At 35.6% G+C, this 17,472-nt stretch overlaps 1 protein-coding gene across 1 annotated transcript in view; it reads left to right on the top strand.

The window, feature by feature from the left end:
- The window catches only part of RhoGEF64C (Rho guanine nucleotide exchange factor at 64C), a 599,366-nt gene that overhangs the window by 456,429 nt on the left and 125,465 nt on the right, over window positions 1-17,472 (top strand). The window lies entirely within an intron of this gene.

Raw genomic sequence — 17,472 nt, 5'->3', positions numbered from 1 at the left:
GATAAGTTGGAATTGATATTGATGGTAACTTTAGTCTCATAAAAGTAATCAATAAACTAATCAAAACAATGTTACAGTACAAAGCAACGTTACCTAGGTGCGATATATGTTGTAAGTGTAACTAATTAATATTACATAACAAAACTCTTATCGCATTATGCTTTTAAAGTGATATTGGTGCGCAACTTCCTATCATCAGAATATTAAATTATTTTCTCGAAATCTGGAAGCTATAGAGCTGACATTTTTACAACGCATGGGCACGTATCTTTTGCTTATGATGTAACAGTATTTGCTTTGTTAATTCATTTCCTTACAAAAAATTTCCATGCGAATATTTTCAAAATTTTCATTACACAATCTTTAGTAATACGTATTTACGGTATATTAGATTTACGAAAACATTCTGTAAGGCCACCAAATAAATAGGGCTATATCTGAAAATTTCACTTTTCTAAAAAAAAAAAAAAAAAAAAAAAAAAAAAAAAAAAAAAAAAAAAAAAAAAAATTTCTTTGAACAAAAAAATCAAACTTGTGAAAAATGAACATTAAAATTAAAACTAACTTTCTCATAATGTACTTATACTTCTCAAACAAATCTAAAAATTAACATGGATACAGTTTTTAATAAGTTTTCTTCCCTTCATCTATTGAATCAGTGCTGGCCATCCCTGAATATAGCTCGACCAAGCGGCGTATACTACCTCTTTCGGCTGTCTCTTTCATTTCCGCCGTAAAGTGCTCAGGCTCTCCTGAGCTCTAAAGCGCGCTCCTGCTCCTATGGGCATCAATTGACTTGACTGGTATATGTTGTAGCTATTTTGGAATATTTTAAGATTCTAGAAGTATTTACGCAACCTCTACCCTATACAAACAGTCTTACTATCGAGTTTATTGTCATTGTGGAGCCGAAACACCTGATGGACTAGAGTTCTCTTTATGGATGAGAGATGAGATGTCCGTTATCGCTAAAGAGCGGAAAAAATATGAAGAGAAGTTGACTAAATATGAAATCCATACCCCAAAAATATGAAGAAAAGGAAAAAAAAAAAAAAGAAATATATATGGCAGCCAAATTTAAATCGGGTAATTTTATTTCCATTTGTGGGATAGGTCTCGAAATTTAATGATCACACCTCTTATATGAGTATCAAGTGATTATTTTGAAAAATAATATCTCGAAGGTTAGGCCTTCTCCGGATGTAGAAATTTATAGGGAGGTTTCTTGTTTCAAATGGGACGTATGGGGGAAAAAAATCGTTATCAAAATCCAGTATCACTTGGTGAGCTTTGCTTGTAAGTAGTATTTATTTTTACAAGTTCTTACACGGCTCATTCCTTGATATGATGAAGAAGAACTATGATTCCAAATTTTTCATTCACACTTAGATTGGACGGAGTCTGACAATGATTAAGCAACAACAGCGGCAGTGCACGTGAGGTTGGAGCATGTGTAATATAATAACGGTGTGTGTTTCGGTTAGTGGCACGCTGCTTCATTTGTCTTGTTGAACGTCCCCTGCTCTGCAATCACCGTGGCTTTGCGATGATGTAAATAATTGTATACCACCCACTCATGCGCACTGTGAACAGGTAATACCCAGTAGAAGCTTCGCGTGGAAAACTATGAAGAATTGTCAATTAGCATCTGCAGCCTTGGCCTTACCGAACAGTTGCAAAATTGCTTCACCCGCATAAAAACTTGCTTGCTTGCACAACGCGTCCCGAAATACTAAGTTACGAAATAATCCAAGGTCGCGATGCACTTCATTTCACCTGCTTATAATAAAATTGCTTGATTGATTTCTAGAACAACAAAATGTATTTGATGTTAGCTTTAAATTGTCGTAATGTAATGAATTACAGTTGGCTGCATTAAGGCAACGTAATAATTTGATTTTATTGGTCCTTTATAATTGGTCAAGTGTCTTTTTAATCTCATTCCTTGTTTTTGAAGGAGAAGGTGCCTAGTTGTCTCTCTTGCTTTCTTTCTTTTTCAGCTCATCTCTTACTATTCGTAACTTGATGTGCTCTTCCTGTGAGATTACGACACTATTCGGTCCAAATTACTTTTTCGTTAAATTTATTGTTCAAGAAATTTAATTCAATTCAACCAAATCCCTGTTGCTCACGGTTAAATTTGAGTAAAACCGAGTTTTGTTAAACGTTGAACACAAGTTTTCCCAAATAGAGCAGGCAGGTCCTGTTTTCGTCAAATATGGATGAAACCAACCAATCAGCGAAGCGGGTGTGTGGAAGTAACGCTATATGGTGTGCAGATTGCGAAGTTCAAGCGTAAACATTAAACATGGCTGACTCTAGGTGGAACAAAGAAGCTGTGAGACCTTTACTAGACGAATGATAATCACAGATTTCAATTGAGAAAACAGTACAAAATATTACTCATAGATGGCAGGGCAAAGAAACTGTATTGTTGAATTGAAATATATTCAATTAGCAGTGTTTGAGAGGAAAATTGGAGGAAAATCTGACAGTGAGCAAGGAACCAATTTATAAAATATTTATTAAACTTCCATCATATTTAATGTACAATAAATTTATCGAAAAATTTAATCGTAAAGAACAGGTACGGTACAAGATTTATTTATTTGACACGTCCACGGTGATCAATATGGTGCAGAGCTTTGGTATGTATCATATCATAGATGTAGAAATTTCCAACGTTTCGGTGCTATATAAATAATCAAGAAATGCAAAGAAAATGAGGATACATGTTAGGTTGGATATTGAAGGATAGTTCTGGTAACGCATCCAACAGATAGGTTCGCTCCTCTTTCCCTTTCACCATGATGATGGAGCCGGAACGTTGGAAGTTTCTACACCAGTGATTCCCAAAGTGGGGGTCGTGTATAGATGATTAATAAAAAACAAAAAAGTCTTGTTAAAATACATTTATTTTGTATAGGCCTACAGGAACATAAACAACGTTTAACATAAAAATATGTTTCAGTAGTTGTTGTTGTTGTTCTTCTTCTTCCCTCCAAGTATTAGGCCAAATGGCCTGTTACGATCTCACAGTTGAATTTTCAATCCAGCGCTTCTTTGGATGACCGAGAGATCTCTTCCCGTTTGGACGATAGTGGAGCATGACTTTTGGGATTCTATCTCTATGCATGCGTTGCAGATGATTTATCCAGTTGTTCTGATAATGTTTTACGTGATTAATTACAGGTTCTAGTTGTAATTCTTCCATTACATCTTCATTGCGTTTGTGATCCCATTTCGTATATCCTGCTGTATATCTCATAAATTTCATTTCATTAGCCGTTATTCTGCTTTCATTTTCTTCCTCAGTGTCCATGCCTCACTGCCGTAACAAAGTACAGGTCTCGCCGAGGTCTTATATAGGCGAATTCGAGTATGCCTTTGTACTAGGGAAGGTTTCATAATGGTGTTAATTATTCCCATTGTTTTGGTGTATTTAGAAATTTTCTGTGAAATGTCTACTTAATCGAAAAATGATAATGTGTATCCGAGATATGTAAAATAATTTATCCTTTCTAATATTTTTTAATCTAAACATATTTTGCTAGGCACAGGGTATTTTCCGCAGAAGGCCATAATTTTAGTTTTTTCTTTATTGATTTTCATATCATATTGAATTCCAATTTTGTTAAAATTAAAAGTTGAACGTTGTAATTCATCTTCTGATGATGCCACCAGAGCTAAATCGTCTGCAAAAATTAATGAATCTAGTTGTAAATATCTATTGAGTTGTATATATCCATGAGGCAATTGTTTCCATTCTCTAATTATTTGATTCATATATATTATATATATATATATATATATATATATATATATATATATAATAAATAGCAACGGTGAAAGGCCGCAGCCTTGTCTTACTCCTGTATGAATTTCTGTCCAATGCGATAATTTATTGTCACACCTTACTGCAATTAGATTTGTTTTATAGATATTATATATGTTTGCTATAAGTTGTTGTGGAACATGGTCTGTGGCTAATACATTTAATAATTTATTTCTGTTCACCCTATCAAATACTTTTTCCAAATCAATGAAAGCAATATGTGTTTCTAAGTTGAATTTCCGGTGTTTTTCCATCAATAAATTTAATGTAAAATATCCATCGCAACATGTTCTTCCCTTTCGGAAGCCATTTTGTTCTTCTCCGAAAAGTGTTTCATAATGTTTATACAATTTGTTCTTGATTATGCTGATAAAGATTTTATGTCCTGTATTTAATAGACTGATCCCTCTGTAGTTGTCATACGATTTTATGTCTCCTCTTTTGAATATAGGAACTACGATTGATTTTGTCCAACTTGTTGGTATATCATCTCCTGTCCATATCTTATTTAGAAAGTGAAGGAGTCTATCTATAAATGACTGGCTTGCATATTTAAACAATTCAGTATTCAGTAAATCCTCTCCTGAGGCTTTATTGTTCTTCATTTTCTTTAAAACTTGAACTAGTTCAAATTTGGAGATAGGTTCAATTTCAGTATTAGCAGGAACTCGTAATTCAAGAGGTTCAACAGTTTGGGACCATAATTTCTGAAAATATTGTAACCATTTTCTAAAGGAAAAACATTTACCTAAACATTTTCTCTCACTTCGTTGTTTAAATTCTTAAGGATTTTGTATGTTTGTGGTTGAGGTCTGTACAAATCATTCTCTAAATAAGCTACAAATTCTTCCCAATTATGTCTATGGTTTTTCCGTACTTCTTTTTTAGCGATAGCTCTTTTTCTATGATATTCTATTTTATCCTCCTCTGCTTTAGTAGACAAATATTTCTTATAGGCTTCTCTTTTATCTGATATGACTTTCGCTATGTCATCATCCCATGTTCTTAATCCATTTTTTCTAGACCATTTTCTTTTTGTGCCCAAACTTTCCTTAGAGGCTTGCTTCAAAATATTTTGGAGAGCATTCCACTCATCTTCTACATTAATCTGAATTGGAGTTTCTTTGTGATAGTATCCAATCTCTTCTGATATAGCCAAATTATATTAGACTCTTTAAATAAACGTACTCGATAAGATGGTTGTTTCAGTAGTTACGAGTATAAAGTAAAAAATTATTAATGTGATAAATTTGCCCGTTTTTTCACTAACTAGCTTCTCAAATTTGGACTCTGTATTCTAAATACGTACACTGATGTCATTTTCAAGTTCAAGGAGATTTCGCGCTTTTGCTTTGATAGCAATCATAGATGAGTAACTTATACTATTTTGCATAAATACGAGGCTGCAAATGTTATAAAAAATTTTAAGCTTTTTTATGGAAGATAGAGTTATTTTTGATACAAAACTCGCCTATACTCTGCGGAGAGAGGGGAACAACATTTCATAAGTAGACACGTATTACAGTGAGTTTTTCCATTATGTTTTTCTTTTTTGAATTTCAGTCAGTTCAATGCAAGTGCCTAAAAAACAGATTAAGTATCCATCTGTCACTGTTGTGATTGTTTTTAGTTTCTTCTAAAACACTAAAAAAATGTTTTTTTAAATCGTACTTTACTTGGTGTCCAGTGGTTGAGTAAAATTATAGTTGTTTGCAATTTTACAGGAATTTGTATTTTTGAATAGGGGTCAAGAACCGGTTCGGTGGGGGGAACGTAAACAAAAATCTCGCCCAAATGTTTGGGAACCACTGCTCTACACACATGACTGTGAAACTACCCAAGAGTCTCGCACTAAGAATACACCTCTTTGTAATCAGTTATTTGATCACGCTGTATAAACTGAAGTTTCTTGTTAGTGAAATGGTCGTTTGGAGAGACGAGTTCGAGAATTCACCATGCATTAACCTAACCCAGATGAAGATTCAATCCCGTAATCAACTCAAGTAAGAGTCCAAACCGTCCAAATAGAGCTTCGGAGAACGAGTGCTACTAGGCTGTGGCCGAGAAAATATTTAATGTGAAGTTAGGTTTTTATGATTCACGCAGATTGTCTCAAAATTTAGGTATTTATGTAAGAAACTGCTTGCAGTCAAAGTTATATATTCAGGAAGCCTTGTAGCAAGGTATCCTCCTCCAGCAGCAGCAGTCTATTAGGGGGAGGGGCACGAACTGGTGACCCCTTCACTTGTATGGACCCATTGTATTACCCAGATTCTCCTGCGGGCCGCCTCCATACTCTGTAGCTTGGCTTGGCTCTCACGTGGGCTGGGTCCGTGGCACGCTTCGGCCCATTGTGCGCCCTTATATGCGATTATTATCTAAGTCCGACAGGTGGCCTCTAGAGAGGAGATATTCATGAATCCGACGCTGACAGGTGGGCCATCCTGCCTCAGTCCCTGATATATCCACGTCCCGTCCGCATACGAGTGGCCTGATGAGTTCCAGGGGCCCGGAGCCCCAAGCTCTTCCTATATCAGCATCGTAAACCGTACTAGCCCCAAAATTTCACCCAAGACTATTTTTACTATTGCGGATGATAGATGAAATGAGGGGAAGTAGAAAGTGTTGGTGGAATGGTGGAAGGAAACGGGAGTACGGCGAGAAAATCCCTCTGCAAGTCAGCTTGGTCCACCACAAATTCCATCAGAATCTGGCCGGTGATCGAAACCAGGCCGCCTTGATGGATAGTCAGCACTCTAGCCTTGAATCACAGACGACGCGGCCCTCTCCAGCAGACGTCTCCAAAAGCCTACTCGCGAGTAAGCCCCTGAACGGAACCGAAGCCAGTACGTAATGAGCGCGCTCCGCCTCACCCATCCCCACCTGTACTGTACTCAGTGTTTATGCGCAAACAAAGAGCAGTGGCGGACTGCCATTATCATTGTGTTGGTCGGAGTGTTCCACCGTTTCACAATGTCTTCTAATCATGGACGTAGTACATTCAAGGATAAATAGGGAGAGAAATATTTTTGTGTTAGTGGGAGAATGTGAAATGCTTAATTTGTTCGAAAAATTTTAAGGGTGTGTTAAAATTCAACATGCGACGACAATACTCGACTATTCACAAAGAATATCATACAAATACAGGCATGTTGGACATGTGAAAATAATTTATTTTGGGGCTATCTGTATAATTGTCGGTCATACATAATAATCAGTATATTACAATACGTTTACACTCAGTTCCGCATGACAAACATATAGATTTCGTTTAATTTTAGGTGAAGTGCGTAGGCCCACAAATATTTTGATAAATATAACATAAGAAAATACAAACACGAATCACACACGTGTCCTCAGTCTTAAACAATAAAAGCTTCTTGCTAGCTATGTTCTAGCTTGGAACATTGGAAAATCAATGAAGCCCTTTACAGAAGCGTCATTTGTAAAATCGTGCACACAAGACGTTACTAAAATACTGTGTCCAGAACGAAGTCAAAGTTTAAGAAAATTGAATTGTTTCCAATTACAGTTCAGAGAAGGAATTTCAAGATTGTAAATGTAATTGAATCTGAAGTCGAAACCACAATTAACCAGTTTGTAACTTACTCACTTGCATTGGAGGAAAGCACAGACAGAAATAACAAACCTCACCCAGCCATTTTCATCCGAGGAGTTAATGAACATTTTACTGTGTCTGAATGTCTTCTAGATGTAATTACAAAATACGACTGGAGAAGATCTTTTCCAGGAACTGAAAGGCACCATAGAACAGAAGAGGTTGAATTTGCAATGGTTTGTGTCAATAGCAACGACGGGGCTCCAGCTTCATATATGTCAAAATAATATACAAACGTATGATATTTCTTATTATTTCTATGTTATTATTTGTAAACATAAGCAGACCGTTGCCGCGATCCCCCACTGATCGCTCCTATCTGTTGAGATACGAGTCTCTTTCCCATCTCTAGCCTTACAGTACACTGTGTTCGGCGGGCAGCATCGAGAGCACGAAAGACGATACGCTTTTTAGAGACCTCTGCTCTCCAGCCTACAGAACTGTGCTACTTATCTGCGAAAGGATCACCGCGGTCCCTCAACCCAGGTCCCACGATGTTCGGTCGGAATTAAACCGCGCACACCAACCCTTACAGCTGATTTTCCTTCACGTTTTTCAATATATTGTATATTCTAGTGGTCAGAGCTTCTGGCTATAGTTCATGAGGTCCCGAGTTCGATTCCCGGTTAGAGCACAGGAATTTTTCCTTGAAGGGGATTATTCCTGTATTCGTCCATGGTCTGGAATTTAGGTTAAGTTTAGATTTAAGACCTCTCCTGGCACCACATTATCATAATCATCATATCACATTATCGGGGTAATGTAACTCCGCCTTCCAGGCGCCCCAACCTCAGAAGTGGGTTACAACTAAGCCACGGCCAGGAGAGAAGACCAGAAATGTCGAAAGACAACCTGGTGGCATTGGATAAAAAAAAAATTGCAACCATACTGCAATGAATCTCGGCAGGTGTACGCTATTCTACAGTAAAAAAAAATCGAATTACAGGACGCTTTTTACTTTTGGATGTTTCCATCTTGCACCATTCACTTTTATTTGTTTCATTATGGGTAACAACAGTGCCAGGTATGCCAGTCACACATACCGATAGAAAGCCTATTACCATTGTTGTCAATATCCCTAAAGCTATCTCCGGCCGATACTCCTGTTGCTCATAGTAAGCCTCTGACGATTTTCATTTGAACACTGGAAAAAGAGTCGTCACACACTGAAAATACTTTACACTCAAACAAAAGTTTCTTTCTGAAATAAAATTTAATTGTGAAGAATGATTAATGTTTACTACGGCTTCAGTTTGTGTTTTGAAGTATATAAAAGGCTGTTGCTATCAGCAGTGACTAACATAGTGGCTGAAGAGTCGGTCAGTGCGAAAATGTGTCGATGATACTGCGTAGTGTACATTTCAACAGTTTTTGTTCTCATTTTACAGCGTCCGATGATTTGATAGAGCGAAATTCCTCTGCTTTGTATTCGGGTTCAAACTGAACTTAGGCAGGCAACGTGCTTTACTATGAACCTACTAGCACACCTTGTTTCAAAATACTCTTATCCAACTTTATTTATTATTTATTTCTCAATGAAGGATAGCATTTAATTTCGACTTAAAAGCATAAAGCTAAGATGGCTCTTAGGTCACAAATACACTGCTCAAAAATTCTAAGGGACAATTAGAAATTGTACCACTTTTTTTTTCCGTTGTTGGTAACTCTATAGCATCTATTAGATGCTTTTTGGTTGTGCTAACAGATGGAGTTATTTGTCAACAATGTGACGCTGAAACGTGTGTTCAGGTTACTGCCCAGCGACAGTCCTTATGTATTTTTATATTTTTGATGATTGGTTAATTAATATTAACCCGGCACACTCACATTCATACAAATTTCCAGACTGTAGACACCCAGGCAATTTTTCTTCTTCAAGAAAAATTCATTGAGAGCTGACCCCGAGAATCGAACCCAGGACCTCCTGATCTGGAAGCCAGAATGCTGACCAACAGACCACGGAGGCAGTCCATACCACTTTTCTTGTGTATTTTATCACAGTCTAGTTAGTATATACTGTCACGAAGCTCAATAGGTAGTAAATAAGTATCCATAGATAGTTGCAAACCACTAGGATCGCTAATATCGCCTCATTACAGGCAATGCAAAATAGTACCGTCACAGTCTATTGTTCCTAGCACCCTCACAACTCAAGCTTCGTAATTGTATATACTAGACTGTGATTTTATGCTACATTTCTGATTATGACATCAGTAAAATACTTACTCCTTGGCGTTGCCATGACAAAATTTTGAACAATAATCGTTTATTTTATAGACTAGCCGTACCCGTACGCTCCGCTGCACCCGTTAGAAATAAATATTAAGTAATTACATAATTAAAATAGGACATTTGATCTAGGGAACATTCGTGTTTGATAGAAGGATAAATCGTTTAATATGTTACTTAATTTAAATTGCATCCAAATAATTAAAATGTGATCATTTTGGTCCAGACACACTCATTTGGTGCAATGAAAATTCCTTTAACATGTTTCTTAATTTTTATTAAATGCAACCATAGTTTAATGAACATTGACATCATTTAGATTTAATGTGTATATTTTATTTTACTTGTTAAAGGTTTCCATTGAATTATGGTAATAACTTAATTTTAACCCTTGTTTTCTACGTATTCAGTAAATGGTGCTTGGGCTACTATGGTACTGAACCCTTCAAATAACTTAAATTATATTTTATAATATTACATATTATATTATATTACATTACATTACATTACGTTACATTACATTACATTATATTATATTATATTATATTATATTATATTATATTATATTATATTATATTATATTATATCAGAAGTTACTGTAATAACATTATAGCATTATGTCCATCTAGAGAAACTACACTTTCCAATGGTGAAATAATAATTAATTATACAAATCGGTTAATTTAGCTTCCGATATTACTTCATACAAACACAGAAACATTCCCTGTAGGCTATCTTTCATAGCTTTCGAGTGTTGCTGTCCAAGGCCCCTTATAGACGAAGTCATTTGTTTTTTAATTCATTACACGGCCTTAGATGGAAGTTATTTTAATTTTAAAACTCATTTATCTCATTAAATATCAGTCCTATCAAAATTTTTCAAGGAATAAAACTTATCGCAAATTATTTTTAAAGAAACTTTTGTTATGTAACATTTTCACAAAAATGAATAATAAGCGAGATATTTCGATTTATTTAATTCAGGCCCCCTTATAACTCCCCTTTTAAATAATGTATTTTGAATGCCATATAGCCTAAAATCTAAGTTACAACGAACTTAATTTATATTCCAATTTTCATCGAAATCCGTTCAACCATTATCGCGTGAAAAGGTAACAAACATACATACATACAGACAGACAGACAGACATACAAACAAAAATTTCAAAAAAGCGATTTTCGGTTTCAGGGTGGTTAATTATATATGTTAGGACCAATAATTTTTGGAAAATCGAAAATTACCAGAAAAATTTCGGTTACAGATGTATTATTGGTATATCTTTTTATAGATATACTGTTGAAGCTCTTTATGCTTGGTTCTTAAGTATAACATTTTTAAGATATCTTCTTTTTTATTGCTGGAATCATACGAAGTCATTTTATTTAATCATGGAATTTCGTCATTTCACAACTTCTGGAATGCTTAGAGCTGTTGGAATGATGAAAGTGGTCAAAGCCAGGCTTGTGTTTCTCGAGTGTTGAATACATCACGGAGTGTTATTAATTGATTATGGCTACGTTATCAAGTCGCAGGTGAGATTAAGGTTCATCATCAAGGCCGAGGAAGGAAAACAACAGCACGACAGGATCGATGTCTGATTCTGCACACTAAGCGTCAGCGGTCATCACTGCCTGACAATTTTATATATCCTCCAGTATACTCATGGAGTTGTAAGTGACCAGACTATAAGGAACCGACTTCACGAAGCATCACTCTTCTCTCGACGTCCTCTTAGAGTACCAGCCTTTTGAAGAAACAATCGGACTGCGAGTCTAACATGGGCACAAGAACATGTCAATTGGAGTAAATGAAGAATGGACTCATGTTATGTTTTCTGATGAGTCTAGATTCAGCTTTCACCTCAATAGAAGGCGTGTCAGGATTTGGCGTCAACCTGGATCATCAGAAGTCTTCGTCATTTTCAGGAAGACCATAACTACGGAGATGGTGTGATCATGGTGTGGGCAGGAGTAATGATGGACAGAAGAACAGGGCTTGTTTCCTGGAAGGGGCAATGAATCATAATGTGTGCTTAAATTCTATTCTGCAATCAATTGAGAGACCGTTTGCTAATGCCCTAGGAGAAAGTTTCATTCTCATGTATGACAATGCCTGCACTCATAGAAGTTCTCTGCATTTTTAAGAACCTTCACTGTGGTTATTATTTATTTGTTTGCATTTTATGTTGCTCGTAAGTTTGCAGCAGAACTAATGTTAAATATTTGGGATCACTAATAGGTGCGTACAGTTTTTTCACAATTGAATCTCAACAAAACTAGGCGAAGATCACGTTAGACAGATTCTCACATATAGTCCATTATGAGGATAGTTTCCAGCAAAACTGACATTGGAATATTATTTCTAGAGAGAATCACAAACATTTAGAAGATTGAAACGTTCACAAATAAGGACAAACCCGGATGTTTGTATATGCGTGTAAAAACAAAAGGGATTTGAATTATTTTAGTTTTATTGAAAAATTCGTCAATATAGGCCTATAAAAATGTTGAAAAGATGTTAGGATATAGCTTAGTTCGCATTTATTCATGGAAGGGTAGTGTAATTCACAATATAGTGGTATTTTTTTATTGTTTGTGTTATAATGTGAAATAATTTTTGTTGAGAATTATTGTCAAGTATGTTTTCAAAGAAATATTATCTAATATGATTATCGAAACATATTTCCTACATAAATAAAATTATCTCAATAGGGTTTTGTATAGCTTAGTATTAACTTTACATTACTGTAGTAACTTATTTCCTGCACAACGTACGCCTCTGATTGAGGGTTTCTCTTACATGCCTTGTCGCTCACCCAAACCAAAGCGCTCGCAAAGTGCAATCTGAAAGACAACAGTTCTTAACCTTGCAGAAAAGTAAGCTAAGTAAGCTAATGGGTTCATACCCCATTTATAGAGGAAATCCTCTCTTATCTAATGACCAACAATTCAACAAAAATCCGTGCCCTTGACATGCCTAGTATGAGTTATAAATGAAATGAAATAGACATTATTATTAGGGTTTTGTGTGAAGTGGAGAAAAATAGAATTTGACTTCTTATTCGGATGCATAACAAATTCATCTTGAATCTTGTGTACACTACTTTTAACACTTTATTACAAAAGATTGATAATTGGCAACTTACTAGTGTTAATTATTAAACATGTGTGGCTTACAACTGTTTCGGTGTATACATCATCTTCAGAGCCTACTGGATCATAGCGTCATCTTGATATCCTGCCTGTGTGTTGTAATGTGGAGTCAAATAGTGAGTGTGTTCTGAAATTGATCTGTGTGTTGAGAATTTGATTAGGGTGTGTTTTGTTCTAGTGTGTTGAGTTTTTGGTTTTTTGGGTTGGATGTATAGGATTTCCATGTCTATATTTATATTATTGTATGTATGGTTAGCATTAGTTATTTGTTCGGCATAAGTAGATGTATTGTGTCCTCTGGTTATGCCGAACACATAACTAATGCTAGCCATACATACAGTAACATAAATACAGACATGCAAATCCTACACATCCAACCCAAAAACCAAAAACTCAACACACTAGAACAATATGAGATATACAGACACACTAAAACACACCCTGATCAAATTCTCAACACACAGATCAATTTCAGAACACACTATTTGACTCCACATTACAACACACAAACACACCCTTACAACAGGCAGCGATATCAAGATAACGCTATGAACCAGTAGGCTCTGACGATGGTGTATACGCCGAAACAGCTGTAAGCCACACGTGCTTTAATAATTAACACTAGTAAAGGCCCATTCACAATGAAAATTAAACATAACCGTAACATAAACACAGAAGTTTGCGGCCAGGCTACTAAATGGGATCATTCACAATGATTCACATAAACACTGACGTTAACATTACCGTAAGACGTTAACATGGAAGTTTGCTAACTCCAAACTTTCATGCTTATGCTTACGTGTTTTGCAAACTTTCATGCTTATGCTTACGTGTTTTGCAAACAGAACACAATCGTGGAGCGCTGAAGTATGCGACAGAATATGAGGAAATGGCGTCGTTGTTATACGATGAAAGAGTAATGGAACGGAGAAAAATTCTCTCCGGCGCCGGGATTTGAACCCGGGTTTTCAGCTCTACTTGCTGATGCTTTATCCACTAAGCCACACCGGATACCCACCCCGGCGTCGGACAGAATCGTCTCAATTTAAGTTCCAACTCTTGGATTCCCTCTAGTGGCCGCCCTCTGCACTACGTCATAGATATCTATGAACGTAGGACTGAAGTCCACACATGTGCTGAGGTACACTCGTTACGAGTGACTAGTTGGACGGGATCCGACGGAATAAGCGCCTTCTTAAATCACGAAGTGATTTACGCATATCATATATATATTATTTTAATGTACCGAAGTACATATGATATTTCCATGCAGATATTCTGCGTCATCATACGATGAAAGAGTAATGGAACGGAGAAAAATTCTCTCCGGCGCCGGGATTTGAACCCGGGTTTTCAGCTCTACGTGCTGATGCTTTGTCCACTAAGCCACACCGGATACCCACCCCGGCGTCGTTATGTTTCCATGGTTACCAAGTATGTTTGCTGTTATGTTTATGTTCCCATCGTGAATAATGGTATGACTTCTTGATTTTGCCGTAACGTTTACATTCTTAAGTTAACGCTTACGTTATGTTTAATTTTCATTGTGAATGAGCCTTAAGTTGCCAATTTATCAATCTTTCATAACAAATTGTTTCATTAACGCACGCCTTTTTTTAAAAGTAGTCCAAGAAAATAAACCATAAACAGAGTACAGTTTGCAACATAACGAAAGAACTTAATAGTTACCAAACGTATTAACGCGTCATTGTCGTGACATGGATTCTTTGGTTTATAATTTCAGGCAACTATTCTTTTATATAATATTGAAGTTAATTATTTAATGTGGACATTTGTTGATATAACACGGAATACGACACTGTGCGCCTTTCGCTTTATGAAAAGCTTCCTTAATCTAATATTCAGCGGAGTTCTTTGTTATTCACATTACTTGTATCCTAGCGTGATACGAGAGTATTGCACATTACTCGCCACATTCCATTGTAACAATATGTGAACTGAACCGTTCACCCTTACTGCAAACCATGACCAAATGCAGAAAACAAAATAGTTTGTCAAGGTCCGCCCAGCATCCTGTGTAATGGTCAGCTAGTTGGAACTCTGGGCAGGGACCTACACAACTCCGAGTGCACGTACAGCATGAATATGCTTTTAACGTGAGTGTCTAAGTGCAAAGGATTAAGTGCTTTCAGACTAATTTCCCATCTTACTAAACAATATAAGGTATGTAAAAAAGTAAGGTAGGCCTATATTATCTAAACGTTATGTGAGTTTCTTTGTTTTTCCAGTCTTCATATATAAATTAATAATAATAATAATAATAATAATAATAATAATAATAATAATAATAATAATAATAATAATAATGAACAATCTTAACTCTTTCCTCAGGCTATTTAATTTCTCCTTACAGAACTGCCATTTAACATAGACGCTTCTTTAAGCAAAATGCCTCTTGTAGTTATTGTAAATATTTTGGATTTTAAAACTTTATCGGTTGCGATAAGTGTGAAATCCACTTCATAGTGTGACTGAAATCGAAATTGCATATTTATTCAACTAAGCACAGCGCATGCTCCAAGAATATGAAGCCATCTCAAGCATTTCAAAGAAACTTGTACGGTAATATGTCGATAAGTTTACCTATCCAATAACACCAATGTAATTCAGTTGTGCGTAGGAAAATATATTAAAGAATGTATATTTTCCATATTTTTCAGGTAAATAATTTTATACTTTGTGACTGTATTTGTTGTATATGTTTTTACGTCTTGTTTTTTTTTCTTTTTTTTTTTTTGCATTATTTAATATGTTACACTAATTTTTTATTATTTCCAATTTCTATTTGTACGTTCAGTTGTTTTTATGTCATATTCATTGTCACTCGTTATTACTGTAGATTAATTGCATTGATGTATAATTTTTCTTGTAGTTGTATTGCATTTCAGGTGGTGTGGAAGAGAAGGCCTGATGGCCTTAACTCCACCAGTACAAATAAATAAATAAATACTTATTTGAAAGCATGTGCCTAAGAAGTACAGGAGACACTAAAGTTTTTTTTTGGGGGGGAGGAGGGATATGAGGATTCAATGATGCATACACACTGTATTGTAGTTCACAGAATTTCTGTTTTAGAATCATCTGGCTACTAATGAATAAAATTAACAATTTTTTGGAGCATGCTTGTTTCATTGTAAAGTTACGTTTTTGTGTTATTTTCACTTTAGGCCTTAAGAGCGTAATTAGAGATTTCTGTTAGTGTTGATATTAGTAAAGTTGGCAGCAAATTTAGAATACTGTGAAGCGAAAATTAGAGGAACGTCCCCCAGCCCCGGACAGCTCCCAGTATCGGACAAATGTAGTTCTTGCTATGTCCGGTAGATGATAGACGGCTAGTATGAATCGTTAGAGTATTTATTGATTCACTGGATTCGGCAGATCGAGACACGCGTTAAATCCTTATAGTATATTATATCAGTGTTTTACTGCAAAGTGCATGTTTTCAAAGTGTTGTGTCTTATTCTCTGCACCCTCTACTATCTCTTGATGTGAACGTAGCATTTCTTGTACATAGTTCTTGGATTGTATATTGAAAGGGCTGCGTACTATATAATTGATTTTGTTTTGCGATTATTTCTAGGCCTTTATTCTGACACGGAAACGAGTAAGAGAGGAAAGTGGGAAGGGAAGGATATGAAATGCTCATTGCAGAAAGTGATGAAGAGAGAATGATCATCAGAGAGACAGCTGCTCATTCTCTGTTCCTAAAAGTATCTTAATGGAAAGTCAAGAAACTAAAATTACTGAATTCAATTATTATGCTGCCTAAAATGGAAAGATTTGATGTAACATTTTCTGAGGAACTAGAGAAAGAGTACTTGATAGACTAAGATAACTATTTAGGACAATGTGGACTGTATCGATTCAGATAATATTGATTTTTTGTTTGTGATCATTGTTAGTAAATCCAATAATTGTCCCACATAGATCAATCAATGTCTTCAAATAGTGCGACAAAGGATTGTTTAATAAGAAGTTGTATATGCTAATGTTGTTCCTTTTTGTTTATAAATATAAAAAAATGTTCACTTACGTTTGAAAATACCTTCATGCTAATGATTCCTTATTCTAAATTTCTTCTATTTGCTTTAAATAGTATGACAAATAGTGTTTACTGTCTGTCCGCTGCTGGGATCCATTATTTTCTCTACGGTAGTATCAAGGTTGTTCAACTTTAATTGTTTATGTAATTTGTATTAAATTTAGATCACTTATTTCATGGAGATTGTGAGAGTAAACGCCAATTGATCATTTTGAAGTACGTTTATTGCAAAGACTTGCTTTAATCTTCCACAATTGTTCCAAAGGCTTAAGTGTCCGATACTGGAAGACGTTCCCCTATCTAATTCCTGTCTATACTATACGTCTGACTATTTCTCGAGCTCTAGTGAATTTCACATTTGCTGTCAAGGTATTTACGTAATAAAAGCTGCACAGTTTTATAGTATTTTTATTGACTGCCATATTTTTAAACTGTCATCTCTGTTACTTTCCAGCACAGTGTAATGCTTATTATACTTGAGTCCATACTCCACTTATTTATTGCTTCCAACAGTATTTTTAATTCGATTGTAAATATTTTCATCTCTCTTAGTCCATATTTTATGCTCGACCA

This window comes from Periplaneta americana, chromosome 12 (genome assembly GCF_040183065.1).
Source record: "Periplaneta americana isolate PAMFEO1 chromosome 12, P.americana_PAMFEO1_priV1, whole genome shotgun sequence".
Classification (NCBI taxonomy): Eukaryota; Metazoa; Arthropoda; class Insecta; order Blattodea; family Blattidae; genus Periplaneta; species Periplaneta americana.
This window is presented reverse-complemented; position numbering and strand designations above follow the sequence as displayed.